We start from the raw sequence: 14,940 nt of genomic DNA on the forward strand, positions 1-14,940 counted from the left end.
AAATGTGTATATATAAAAAAAATCATGATGATGATTTTTTGTTCCGAAAATTGAAAAGGGGGAGGAATTTTGTATTCGGGTGTGTTTTAGTTTTCATATTTTTTTTCGTTTTGTTTTCTACGCAAAATCAGCTACAAAAAATAATCGGACTGGGTTGAAAGATATCGTATTAAAGCCCTCTAAATCGCCATACGAACGACATTAATAAACATCAAAAAAAGTTTACCCAATGTCGAGAAAATCCGGCTTGAAAATTTTAAATTTTTCGTCTAATTTCGAGAGAATGAGTAGGCTTATTTCAGCTTATTTGTACTAATTTATGCAAAATTGCATGCTTTTTTTTCAGACCAGAAAATATCGCATGGTCAATTTAAAGTTCAAAAATGCATTCTTTTTTTTCAGACCAGAAAATATCGCATTGTCATTTTAAATTTGAAATTTGCATGCTTTTTTTCAGACCAGAAAATATCGCATGGCCAATTTTAGGTTTCAAAAATAAATGCTTTTTTTTCGGATTAGAAAATATCGCATGGTCAATTTAAAGTTCAAAATTGCGTGCTTTTTTTCAGACCAGAAAAAATTGCATGGCCAATTTAAAGATCAAGTTTGCATTTCTGGTCTGAAAAGTGTGTGTTACTTTTTTAAAGATTAAAGATAGAGACAAACTTAAGTTCAAATTTGCATTTCAGATTGCTCTTTTTTTACTTTTGTTTGTTCAAACTTTTTGCTACGAATCATACAAACAGAGATAATTTTAGTTGACTCTATCTTTAATCGTTTAACAAAAAAGAAACTCGGAGATATATTAGGTAACACACACCTCTAGGAACCAAAAAAGGTGTCTAAATAAAAAAAAATAATAATGATGATGATTTATTGTTCCGAACATTAAAAAGGGGGAGGAACTTTGTATTCGGGTTTGTTTATTTTTTTCCTTTTTTTTCGTTTTGTTTTCTATGCAAAATCAGCTGCAAAAAATCATCGGACTGGGTTGAAAGAAATCTTATTGAAGCCCTCTAAATCTTGATACGAACGACATTAATAAACTTCAAAAAAAGTTTACCCAATGTCAAGACACAACGCCAAAAAACGACACTAATTTGAAAAAATAATTTTGTGGTAAATTTTTAAAACTGGTCGGAACATTCTGTTCAACTTGCACATTAACCGGCTCTCCTTGTTATAATTTATTTCGCAGTTATTAAGGTTTTTTTAACGGCTTAAACTGTCCAAACCAACGACGAATAGATATCCCATAAATAAAATAAATATAATCATCGACCATGAGGGATCTAGAAATTTCTCGAAGGAGCTAGGGGCGGCTTTTTTTCACAAACTGTTCAAAAACTTTGTCAATCTTTTTTTAGGTCAATTAAATTGATTTCCGAGCTCACCCAAATTATTATACAGACCCTGTTTTGACCGTCGCAAGCGACTTTCTAAAATTGTAGGCCAAAACCGCAAGGGTCGGACAGCCGAAACGGATGCCTTAAAATAGTACCAAAGAGGGAACCCTTTGGTTCGTTAGGGGGTCGAATCCTTGAACCCACCTCTGGTTTTGTTGTTCCGACCATTTAAAAGTGATTTTATTTAAAAGTGATTATACTGATTGATTAAAGCCTTCTCAGTCGTTATTTGAACGGACTTTAAAAACGTCAAAAAACCAGTGTCGAGAAAAACTGGTTTGAAACTTTTGCTTTTTTTTGTTCGTCTAGCTTCGACCGAATAAAATGACAATAATTTGTTAAATTGGTCATATAGGCCAAAAAATCTCGACTTTAAGAAACGAAAACTTGTTCTGAAAGCTTAAGTTGGCAGTTTCTTGCAAGAAATTTTTTTAAAAAAGTTAAAAAACTGTTGTTCAAAAAAATAGAAAATTCAAAATTTTGTAGGATATATTTCTTTAAATTTTTTGTTTGTTATTCTGTGTTTGAAGACAGCTGTTGTCGATTATGCCTAACTTTCTAACTGCTGACGCAATTGTAAAATTTTATCATCACACCACGTACCAAAAAACGACTTTATTTTGAAGATTCTAATAATTTTTATTTGCAGTTTTTATGAATATGGTCGAAACATTCTGTGCTACATGCAGAGCAACCGGCACTCCTTGTTCTTATATTCAAACTACTACTTTCAAACATTAGTTGGTTAGTACTCTATTGCCTCAAAACTAGTAAACATTTTGAAGGATCGGTCGCTCAAAAATTGATGCCTCTATATAGTGTCAAAGGGGGACCCTTAGGATGGTCAGAGAGTCGAATTCCTGAAAGAGGCGTCCGCGACCCCCTCCTTATACCTGCTTATTTTTAAAAATATACCTGCAAAATTGTCAAAGTTATGGCGGTTTCTATTGCCAGGGCAACGTGGCCGGACAACCGCTGTTTCTGAACGACAACTACCGCCGGATTCGAGGGGCGGAAGGTGATCAGAACAGATGGCTATCCTGCAACACAGCTGTGGAAAGTCTACCCTCTGTCAAGCCATATGTAGCCTGTGAGGAGCCCCAAACAGTTCCAGAAAGTGTCCAACAGGGCGAGAGAAGTGCTCACAAAAATGGGGCTAAAAATCAGTTTAGTCTGGTGAAATATGTTTTAATACTCGTTGCTACTGCTTTGATCGTGTTTTAATAACATTGCTCACGAGAAATCAACTATGATACGATAATTGATTCAAAGATTTTGAATGCTTTCAACGTAGTATGTATTTGAATTTTTTAAATCCCCGTCAGATGCTGTCGACAAAAGGTTGTTGTAATAATTTAAATTTTTGCCTAAAACAAATTATATTCCAAATCAAATTGAAATTAACGCATTTGCAACTACATGTTTTAATGTGTTGAATTCTTTAAATTCCAAAGTCTTAATTTTTTGTTATTTGCGGTTTTTCAACTTCACTGACAAAATATGATTTTATCATAGAGCTACCACTTATTCAGTGGGGAGGGAACATAATTGAACTCCTTAATACGCTCTTATCGGACTAAAAAGACACGAAAGAGTGAAAAAATTATTTGACAACATTCAATTAAAAAACTTAATTGAAAAAGAAAAATTTTTCGTAGACGACAGTGATTATCATTTCGATGTACTTTACACAAGAACCAGCTACTTGAATTGGAAAAATGATTTTTGCTGGATGATGTTGATGAAAGTATTTTTTTTAGACTCGATGATTGTAATGAAGATTCTAATAAAGCTCCAGGTGTTTTTTTCACAGGATTAGGCGCAAATTTGATCATTTGTGATTTGAGTTGAAAGTTTTTTTTCAGTTCAGTTCTTTTTCTTTGTTAAAATGAAAGCAAGAAAGGTTTAAAGTAACAATTGACTTCTAGTTTCAAATGAATTTTAACTTTCAAATTTCTCAGGAGAATCAAAAATTTACATATTGACCCAGTTTTCTCAAATTGGTTCAGAATCAAATGAGTGTCAATCAAAATTTGTTCTAGAAATGCAATCAGTTTTAAGGCCATCTTTTTCTTCTTAAAATTTTGAAAGTTAATATTGTTTCCAAAGCAAAACAAGGATATCTGGTTACTGTGCATTTAGCTCAGAACGTTCCGACCAGTCTTTAAAAATTACAACAAAATTGTTTTTCCAATTACTGCCGTTTTTTCGGCTCGGTGTGATAAAGGAATCTGAGCGAAAAAAATAAGGCGTTTTCTCCAGTAATTGTAATATTGGAAAACAATTTTTGAAAATAAATAACAAGAAAAACAAAAAAAATCAAAAACTTGAAATTTTCTCAAAAAAAATTTTCAAAATTTTTTTTCCCGAACTGTTGAAATTTTTGATTCCTAAAATGAAGCTAAAAATTCCAAAAAGTAACTTCATTAGAGTAAAATTAGATTTCCAAGGCTTAAATTTAGCATGAATTAGCTAATGTAAGCCTGTTCACTCGCTCGAAATCAAAAATTCAAACCGGTTTTCCTCGACACCGCGAAATTTTTCTCGAAAATTTTTGATGTTGTACGAATCACTATTGAACAATGAGGGTTGCTACAGCTCAGTTTTGACTTTTTAACGAGCAAAATTTAACTGGATGCTTAGACATATTGTTAAAATATTCAATACTTCGACTTAAAAAAATCAATTTTCAAGGAGGCTGATTTTTTATGACTCGATTTTGTTTCAAAATTGCCACTTGGGGAACAAATTACAGTGATTACAGCTCCACCTCTCAGAAGAAAAGTCGGATGCTTGAGACCCAACAAGATCCGTGCTCTATTGTTGAGGTTGACGCTATATTACTCAGCCTACAAAAAACCAAAAAAAATGCCATTTGGGGAAAAAATTACGATGCTCACAGCTCCACCTCTCAAAAAAAGTCGGATGTTCGTGACCCAACATGATCCGTGCTCTATTGTCGAGGGTGACGCTATATTACTCATCCTACAAAAAACCAAAAAAAATGCATGTGATTCCTAAGCAAGTGCACGACATTGGTTCTCCTCAAAGAGCTGAACAGCAGGTATGTAGGTCCTTTCCTTTAATCAGAAATCTTGATAACTTAATTAAGCCTATCAAACTTCGTTTTACGCGCAAAAACTTACGCGCATTAAATGTGCTAACGAAGAAGTAGTCCGTTTCAGGTTGAAGCTGTATGATTGGCCTTTTTATTGCGCAACAGGGCGCAAACTTCATCATTTTGGCCCGAAAAATTTTTTTTTGGAAACTTTGAAAAATAACTTCAAAAAAAAACCTCTCACCCAAAATTTCATAAAACGCCCAAAATTTCTCAAAAAAATGCCCAGAATTTCTCAAAAAACACCTAAAATTTCACAAATTTTCTCAGACTTGAGTTAGATAAGAACTGTCTTCTTGACCATTTATAAAATAACTATCCCAATATGGCACAACTTAAAAATTCATCCAAATTTTTGATGCTAAAATTTTCTCTATGCAAGGTGAAGTTTTTGCAGATTTAGATTAGATCAGAGCAAAAAAAAAGTATTAACAATTGGAAATTTTGAAGTTGTTTTTTTACTTTTAATTGAGGAAAACAATAACTTTCAAATTTCACTTCAAAAACATGACACAACCAGCTGAGATAAATTTTTCAAAGCAAAAATGCTGAAAGAAACTATCAATGAGTTTCAAAACGTTTTTTTTTTTAAAGAAAGAAAATTGGACGCCAAAAGAAGGGGTCTTAGGAAAATCAATTAACTTTAGATTAGGCAATAATACAGTCATTGCTTTCTGCGGTTGAGAAAAAAATGCTGAGCAATCCATGCTAGTACATTTCATTGTGATACAATTTGCACCCGCCGTTGATAACCTAAAAAGAAAGTTTTTGTGACAAACATCAGTGTTTTTAAGCAAATTGCGTAAGAATCAATACCAAGGCAGAGCGCAGCCACACAAAAAAAAACATAAGAAGGCGAAATAACAAAAAATGTTGAACCAAAATTTTCTTATGCCTCAATAAATTATAGCCAAGGGCCCAGCTAAAACTGAAGCTACAAATCTGACCCTTTTTGAATTTGTTATAATGATGCGGTTTGAAATGGGTAACTTCAATAGGACTTTGCCAAAAATTTAGTTGTTTTTCTAATAAAATAAGTAAGAAGAGTGAATTTTTTTGAGATGTTGGAACTTTTCCGAGGCCGTAAATTTTCTCTTACAAAAAATTGGGAGCAGCCACTTCTGTAGGAACAATTCTCAGAATTGTTTCTTTTGATTGACACCTTCATCTCAGATTTGATCGGGTAGTTCTTCAAAAAATCAAACATTTTCGTCAAAAAAGTCTCTAGGAAATGGCCAAAAGTTCAAAAACTTCACTTTCCGAAATCAATAACTTTTTTCTGCTTAAAGTATGTCGATGCCGCTTCTTTGATGCGGCATCAAAATGCGGAACGCTTACATGATTCAGAGAAAATTGACATGCGGCATGCTTAAAGGATGCAGAGAATATTTTGGACCAAAAAAAAATTGCATGGTCAATTTAAAAATCAAATTTGCATGCTTTTTTCAGACCAGAAAATATCGCATTGTCTTTTTAAATTTCAAATTTGTATGCTTTTTTTCAGACCAGAAAATTTCGCATTGTCACTTTAAATTTAAAATTTGCATGTTTTTTTTACAGACCAGAAAATATCGCAAGATCAATTTAAAAATTCAAATTTGCATGCTTTTTTTCAGACCACAAAATATCGCATGGTCGATTTTATTTTTCAAATTTCCATGCTTTTTTTTGGACCAGAAAAAATTGCATGGTCAATTTTGAGTGCAAATTTGCATGCTTTTTTTCCGACCCAGAAATATCGCATGGTCAATTTAAAATTCAAATTTGCACTTTTTTTTCAAATGAAAAAGTATCGCATTGTCACTTTAAATTTCAAATTTGCAAGCTTCTTTCTCAGACCAGAAAAAATCGGATGATCAATTTAAAATTCAAATTTGCATGCGTTTTTTACAGACCAGAAAATATCGCAGGATCAATTTAAAAATTCAAATTTGCATGCTTTTTTTCAGACCACAAAATATCGCATGGTCGATTTTATTTTTCAAATTTCCATGCTTTTTTTCGGACCAAAAAAAATTGCATGGTCAATTTAAAATTCAAATTTGCATGCTTTTTTTTCAGACCAGAAAATATCGCATGATCAATTTAAAATTCAAATTTCCATGCTTCTTTCAGACCAGAAAGTATTGCATGGTCAATTTAAAGTTCAAACTTGCATGCTTTTTTTCAGACCAGAAAAAATTGCATGTTCAATTTAAAGATCAAGTTTGCATTTCTGGTCTGAAAGGTGTGTGTTACGTTTTTAAAGATTAAAGATAGAGACAAACAATAGTTCAAATTTGCATTTCAGATTGCTCTTTTTTTACTTTTGTTTGTTCAAATTTTTTTCTATGAATCATAAAAATAGAGATGATTTTAGTTTGTCTCTATTTTTAACCAATCAACAAAAAACAAAAAAGAAACTCGGAGATATATTAAGTAACATACACCTCTAAGAACCAAAAAAGGTGTCTAAGTAAAAAAAAACTAGTTTTCACATTTTCTTTCGTTTTGTTTTCTACGCAAAATCAGCTACAAAAAAATCATCGGACTGGGTTGAAAGATATCATATTAAGGCCCTCTAAATCGTGATACGAACGACATTAATAAACTTCAAAAATCTTTTTCCCAAGGTCGAGAAAAACCGGCTTGAAGTTTTTATTTTTTCGTCTAATTTCGAGAGAATGAGCAGGCTTATATTAGCTCATTTATACTAATTTATGCAAATTTGCAGGCTTTTTTTCAGACCAGAAAATATCGCATGTTCAATTTTAAAATTCAAACTTGCATGATTTTTTTCGGACCAAAAAATATTGAATGGTCAATTTAAAATTCAAAATTGCATGCTTTTTCTAGACCAAGAATTATCGCATTGTCAATGTAAAGTTCAAATTTACATTTTTTTCAGACCAAAAAATATGGCATTGTTTCTTTTAATTTCAAATTTGCATGCTTGTTTTTCAGACCAGAAAATATCGCATGAATAATATAAAATTCAATTTTCCATGCTTTTTTTCAGACCAGAAAATATCGCATGGTCGATTTTATTTTTCAAATTTCCATGCTTTTTTTCGGACCAGAAAAAATTGCATGGTCAATTTTGAGTGCAAATTTGCATGCTTTTTTTCGACCCAGAAATATCGCATGGTCAATTTAAAGTTCAAATTTGCACTTTTTTTTCAAATGAAAAAGTATCGCATTGTCACTTTAAATTTCAAATTTGCAAGCTTCTTTCTCAGACCAGAAAAAATCGGATGATCAATTTAAAATTCAAATTTGCATGCGTTTTTTACAGACCAGAAAATATCGCATGATCAATTTAAAAATTCAAATTTGCATGCTTTTTTTCAGACCACAAAATATCGCATGGTCGATTTTATTTTTCAATTTTCCATGCTTTTTTTGGACCAGAAAAATTTGCATGGTCAATTTAAAATTCAAATTTGCATGCTTTTTTTCAGACCAGAAAATATCGCATGATCAATTTAAAAATCAAATTTCCATGCTTCTTTCAGACCAGAAAGTATTGCATGGTCAATTTAAAGTTCAAACTTGCATGCTTTTTTTCAGACCAGAAAATTTTGCATGGTCAATTTAAAGATCAAGTTTGCATTTCTGGTCTGAAAGGTGTGTTTTACTTTTTTAAATATTAAAGATAGAGACAAACAATAGTTCAAAATTGCATTTCAAATTGCTTTTTTTTTTACTTTTGTTGTTCAAATTTTTTTCTATGAATCATAAAAATAGAGATGATTTTAGTTTGTCTCTATTTTTAACCAATCAACAAAAAACAAAAAAGAAACTCGGAGATATATTAAGTAACATACACCTCTAAGAACCAAAAAAGGTCTCTACATAAAAAAAAACTAGTTTTCACATTTTCTTTCGTTTTGTTTTCTACGCAAAACCAGCTACAAAAAAATCATCGGACTGGGTTGAAAGATATCATATTAAGGCCCTCTAAATCGTGATACGAACGACATTAATAAACTTCAAAAATCTTTTTCCCAAGGTCGAGAAAAACCGGCTTGAAGTTTTTTTTTCGTCTAATTTCGAGAGAATGAGCAGGCTTATATTAGCTCATTTGTACTAATTTATGCAAATTTGCAGGCTTTTTTTCAGACCAGAAAATATCGCATGTTCAATTTTAAAATTCAAACTTGCATGTTTTTTTTCGGACCAAAAAATATTGAATGGTCAATTTAAAATTCAAAATTGCATGCTTTTTCTAGACCAGGAATTATCGCATTGTCAATTTAAAGTTCAAATTTACATTTTTTTCAGACCAAAAAATATGGCATTGTTTCTTTTAATTTCAAATTTGCATGCTTGTTTTTCAGACCAGAAAATATCGCATGAATAATATAAAATTCAATTTTCCATGCTTTTTTTCAGACCAGAAAATATCGCATGGTCGATTTTATTTTTCAAATTTCCATGCTTTTTTTCGGACCAGAAAAAATTGCATGGTCAATTTTGAGTGCAAATTTGCATGCTTTTTTTCCGACCCAGAAATATCGCATGGTCAATTTAAAGTTCAAATTTGCACTTTTTTTTCAAATGAAAAAGTATCGCATTGTCACTTTAAATTTCAAATTTGCAAGCTTCTTTCTCAGACCAGAAAAAATCGGATGATCAATTTAAAATTCAAATTTGCATGCGTTTTTTACAGACCAGAAAATATCGCATGATCAATTTAAAAATTCAAATTTGCATGCTTTTTTCCAGACCACAAAATATCGCATGGTCGATTTTATTTTTCAATTTTCCATGCTTTTTTTTGGACCAGAAAAAATTGCATGGTCAATTTAAAATTCAAATTTGCGTGCTTTTTTTCAGACCAGAAAATATCGCATGATCAATTTAAAATTCAAATTTCCATGCTTCTTTCAGACCAGAAAGTATTGCATGGTCAATTTAAAGTTCAAACTTGCATGCTTTTTTTCAGACCAGAAAATTTTGCATGGTCAATTTAAAGATCAAGTTTGCATTTCTGGTCTGAAAGGTGTGTTTTACTTTTTTAAATATTAAAGATAGAGACAAACAAAAGTTCAAATTTGCATTTCAAATTGCTCTTTTTTTTACTTTTGTTTGTTCAAATTTTTTTTCTATGAATCATAAAAATAGAGATGATTTTAGTTTGTCTCTATTTTTAACCAATCAACAAAAAACAAAAAAGAAACTCGGAGATATATTAAGTAACATACACCTCTAAGAACCAAAAAAGGTGTCTAAATAAAAAAAACTAGTTTTCACATTTTCTTTCGTTTTTACGCAAAATCAGCTACAAAAAAATCATCGGACTGGGTTGAAAGATATTATATTAAGGCCCTCTAAATCGTGATACGAACGACATTAATAAACTTCAAAAATCTTTTTCCCAAGGTCGAGAAAAACCGGCTTGAAGTTTTTATTTTTTCGTCTAATTTCGAGAGAATGAGCAGGCTTATATTAGCTCATTTCACTAATTTATGCAAATTTGCAGGCTTTTTTTCAGACCAGAAAGTATCGCATGTTCAATTTTAAAATTCAAACTTGCATGTTTTTTTTCGGACCAAAAAATATTGAATGGTCAATTTAAAATTGCATGCTTTTTCTAGACCAGGAATTATCGCATTGTCAATTTAAAGTTCAAATTTACATTTTTTTCAGACCAAAAAATATCGCATTGTTTCTTTTAATTTCAAATTTGCATGCTTGTTTTTCAGACCAGAAAATTTCGCATGAATAATATAAAATTCAATTTTCCATGCTTTTTTTCAGACCAGAAAATATCGCATGGTCAATTTAAAGTTCAAATTTGCATGTTTTTTTTACAGACCAGAAACTATCGCATGTTCATTTTTAGGTTTCAAATTTGCATGCTTTTTTTTGGTCCAGAAAATATCGCATGGTCAATTAAAAGTTCAAACTTGCATGCTTTTTTTTCAGACCAGAAAAAATCGCATGATCAATTTAGAATTCAAAATTCCAGGTTTTTTTTCAGACCAGAAAATATCGCTTGTCACTTTAAATTTCAATTTTGCATGCCTTGTTTTACAGACCAGAAAATATCGCATGATCGATTTAAATTGAAATTTGCATGCTTTTTTTCAGACCAGAAAATATCGCATGGTCAGTTTTAAAATTCAAATTTGCATGCTTTTTTTTGGACCGAAAAAAAAAATTGCATGGTAAATTTAAAATTCAAATTTGCATGCTTTTTTCAGACCAGAAAATATCGCAAGGTCAATTTAAAGTTCAAATTTGCTTTTTTTGAGACCAAAAATTATCGCATTGTCACTTCAAATTTCAAATTTGCATGCTTTTTTTTGCAAATGACCGAAAAAAAAAATTGCATGGTCAATTTAAAATTCAAATTTGCATGCTTTTTTTCAGACCAGAAAATATCGCAAGGTCAATATAAAGTTCAAATTTGCTTTTTTTGAGACCAAAAATTATCGCATTGTCACTTCAAATTTCAAATTTGCATGCTTTTTTTTGCAAATGACCGAAAAAAAAAATTGCATGGTCAATTTAAAATTCAAATTTGCATGCTTTTTTTCAGATCAGAAAATATCGCATGGTCAGTTTTAAAATTCAAAATTGCATGCTTTTTTTTGGACCGAAAAAAAAATTGCATGGTCAATTTAAAATTCAAATTTGCATGCTTTTTTCAGACCAGAAAATATCGCAAGGTCAATTTAAAGTTCAAATTTGCTTTTTTTAAGACCAAAAATTATCGCATTGTCACTTCAAATTTCAAATTTGCATGCTTTTTTTTTCAGACCAGAAAATAATACATGATCAATATAAAGTTCAAACTTCCATGCATTTTTTCAGACCAGAAAAGAATGCATGGTCAATTTAAAGTTCAAATTTTCATGCTTTTTTTCGTAACAGAAATTATTGCATGGTCAATTTAAAGTTCAAACTTGCATGCTATTTTTCAGACCAGAAAATATTGCATGCTCAATTTAAAGATCAAGTTTGCATTTCTGGTCTGAAAGGTGTGAGTTACTTTTTTAAAGATTTAAGATAGAGACGAATTAAAGTTCAAATTTGCATTTCATATTGCTCTTTTTTTACTTTTGTTTGTTCAAACTTTTTGCTACGAATCATAAAAATAGAGATGATTTTAGTTTGTCTCTATTTTTAATCATTTAACAAAAAAAAACTCGGAGATATATTAAGTAACACACACCTCTAAGAACCAAAAAAATGTGTCTGTAAAAAAGTAATAATGATGATGATTTTTTGTTCCGAAAATTGAAAAGGGGGAGGAACTTTGTATTCGGGTGTGTTTTAGTTTTCACATTTTTTTTCGTTTTGTTTTCTACGCAAAATCAGCTACAAAAAATTATCGGATTGGGTTGAAAGGTATCATATTAAATCCCTCTAAATAGTGATACGAACGACATTAATAAACTTCAAAAAAAGTTTACTCAATGTCGAGACACAACGCCAAAAAACGACACTAATTTGAAAAAACAATTTTGTGGTAAATTTTTAAGACTGGTCGGAACATTCTGTTAAACTTGCACATTAACCGGCTCTCCTTGTTATAATTTATTTCGCAGTTATTAAGGTTTTTTTAACGGCTTAAACTGTCCAAACCAACGACGAATAGATATCCATAAACAAAATAAATATAATCATCGACCATGAGGGATCTAGAAATTTCTCGAAGGAGCTAGGGGCGGCTTTTTTTCACAAACTGTTCAAAAAATTTGTCAATCTTTTTTTAGGTCAATTAAATTGATTTCCGAGCTCACCCAAATTGTTATACAGACCCTGTTTTGACCGTCGCAAGCGAATTTCTAAAATTGTAGGCCAAAACCGCAAGGGTCGGACAGCCGAAACGGATGCCTTAAAATAGTACCAAAGAGGGAACCCTTTGGTTCGTTAGGGGGTCGAATCCTTGAACCCATCTCTGGTTTTGTTGTTCCGACCATTTAAAAGTGATTTTATTTAAAAGTGATTATATTGATTGATTAAAGCCTTTTCAGTCGTTATTTGAACGGCCTTTAAAAACTTCAAAAAAACCCAGTGTCGAGAAAAACCGGTTTGAAACTTTTGCTTTTTTTGTTCGTCTAGCTTCGACCGAATAAAATGACAATAATTTGTTAAATTGGTCATATAGGCCAAAAAATCTTGACTTTAAGAAACGAAAACTTGTTCTGAAAGCTAAAGTTGGCAGTTCCTTGCAAGAAATTTTTTAAAAAAAGTTAAAAAACTGTTGTTCAAAAAAATAGAAAATTCGAAATTTTGTAGAATATATTTCTTTAAATTTTTTGTTTGTTATTCTGTGTTTGAAGGCAGCTGTTGTCGATTATGCCTAACTTTCTAACTGCTGACGCAATTGTAAAATTTTATCATCACACCACGTACAAAAAAACGACTTTATTTTGAAGATTCTAATAATTTTTATTTGCAGTTTTTATGAATATGGTCGAAACATTCTGTGCTACATGCACAGCAACCGGCTCTCCTTGTTCTTATATGCAAACTACTACTTTCAAATATTAGTTGGGTACTACTCTATTGCCTCAAAACTAGTAAACATTGTGAAGGATCGGTCGGTCAAAAATTGATGCCTTTATATAGTGCCAAAGGTGGACCCTTAGGATGGTCAGGGAGTCGAATTCCTGAAAGAGGCGTCCGCGACCCCCTCTTTATACCTGCTTATTTTTTAAAATATACCTGCAAAATTGTCAAAGTTATGGCGGTTTCTATTGCCAGGGCAACGTGGCCGGACAACCGCTGTTTCTGAACGACAACTACCGCCGGATTCGAGGGGCGGAAGGTGATCAGAACAGATGGCTATCCTGCAACACAGCTGTGGAAAGTCTACCCTCTGTCAAGCCATATGTAGCCTGTGAGGAGCTCCAAACAGTTCCAGAAAGTGTCCAACAGGGCGAGAGAAGTGCTCACAAAAATGGGGCTAAAAATCAGTTTAGTCTGGTGAAATATGTTTTAATACTCGTTGCTACTGCTTTGATCGTGTTTTAATAACATTGCTCACGAGAAATCAACTATGATACGATAATTGATTCAAAGATTTTGAATGCTTTCAACGTAGTATGTATTTGAATTTTTTAAATCCCCGTCAGATGCTGTCGACAAAAGGTTGTTGTAATAATTTAAATTTTTGCCTAAAACAAATTATATTCCAAATCAAATTGAAGTTAACGCATTTGCAACTACATGTTTTAATGTGTTGAATTCTTTAAATTCCAAAGTCTTAATTTTTTGTTATTTGCGGTTTTTCAACTTCACTGACAAAATATGATTTTATCATAGAGCTACCACTTATTCAGTGGGGAGGGAACATAATTGAACTCCTTAATACGCTCTTATCGGACTAAAAAGACACGAAAGAGTGAAAAAATTATTTGACAACATTCAATTAAAAAACTTAATTGAAAAAGAAAAATTTTTCGTAGACGACAGTGATTATCATTTCGATGTACTTTACACAAGAACCAGCTACTTGAATTGGAAAAATGATTTTTGCTGGATGATGTTGATGAAAGTATTTTTTCGCAAATTTGATCATTTGTGATTTGAGTTGAAAGTTTTTTTTCAGTTCAGTTCTTTTTCTTTGTTAAAATGAAAGCAAGAAAGGTTTAAAGTAACAATTGACTTCTAGTTTCAAATGAATTTTAACTTTCAAATTTCTCAGGAGAATCAAAAATTTACATATTGACCCAGTTTTCTCAAATTGGTTCAGAATCAAATGAGTGTCAATCAAAATTTGTTCTAGAAATGCAATCAGTTTTAAGGCCATCTTTTTCTTCTTAAAATTTTGAAAGTTAATATTGTTTCCAAAGCAAAACAAGGATATCTGGTTACTGTGCATTTAGCTCAGAACGTTCCGACCAGTCTTTAAAAATTACAACAAAATTGTTTTTCCAATTACTGCCGTTTTTTCGGCTCGGTGTGATAAAGGAATCTGAGCGAAAAAAATAAGGCGTTTTCTCCAGTAATTGTAATATTGGAAAACAATTTTTGAAAATAAATAACAAGAAAAACAAAAAAAATCTTTGATTCCTAAAAAAAGAAGGCTGATTTTTTATGACTCGATTTTGTTTCAAAATTGCCATTTGGGGAATAAATTACAGTGCTTACAGCTCCACCTCTCAAAAGAAAAGTCGGATGCTCGAGACCCAACATGATCCGTGCTCTATTGTCGAGGGTAACGCTATGTTACTCAGCCTACAAAAAACCAAAAAAAAATGCCATTTGGGGAAAAAATTACGGTGCTTACAGCTCCCCCTCTCAAAAGAAAAGTTGGATGCTTGAGACCTAATATGATCCGTGCTCTATTGTCGAGGGTGACGCTATTTTACTCAGCCTACAAAAACCAAAAAAATGCCATTTGGGGAAAAATTACGGTGCTTACAGCTCCACCTCTCAAAAAAAAGTCGGATGTTCGTGACCCAACATGATCCGTGC

This window comes from Symsagittifera roscoffensis, chromosome 7 (assembly GCF_963678635.1).
Source record: "Symsagittifera roscoffensis chromosome 7, txSymRosc1.1, whole genome shotgun sequence".
NCBI classification, from domain to species: domain Eukaryota; kingdom Metazoa; phylum Xenacoelomorpha; order Acoela; family Convolutidae; genus Symsagittifera; species Symsagittifera roscoffensis.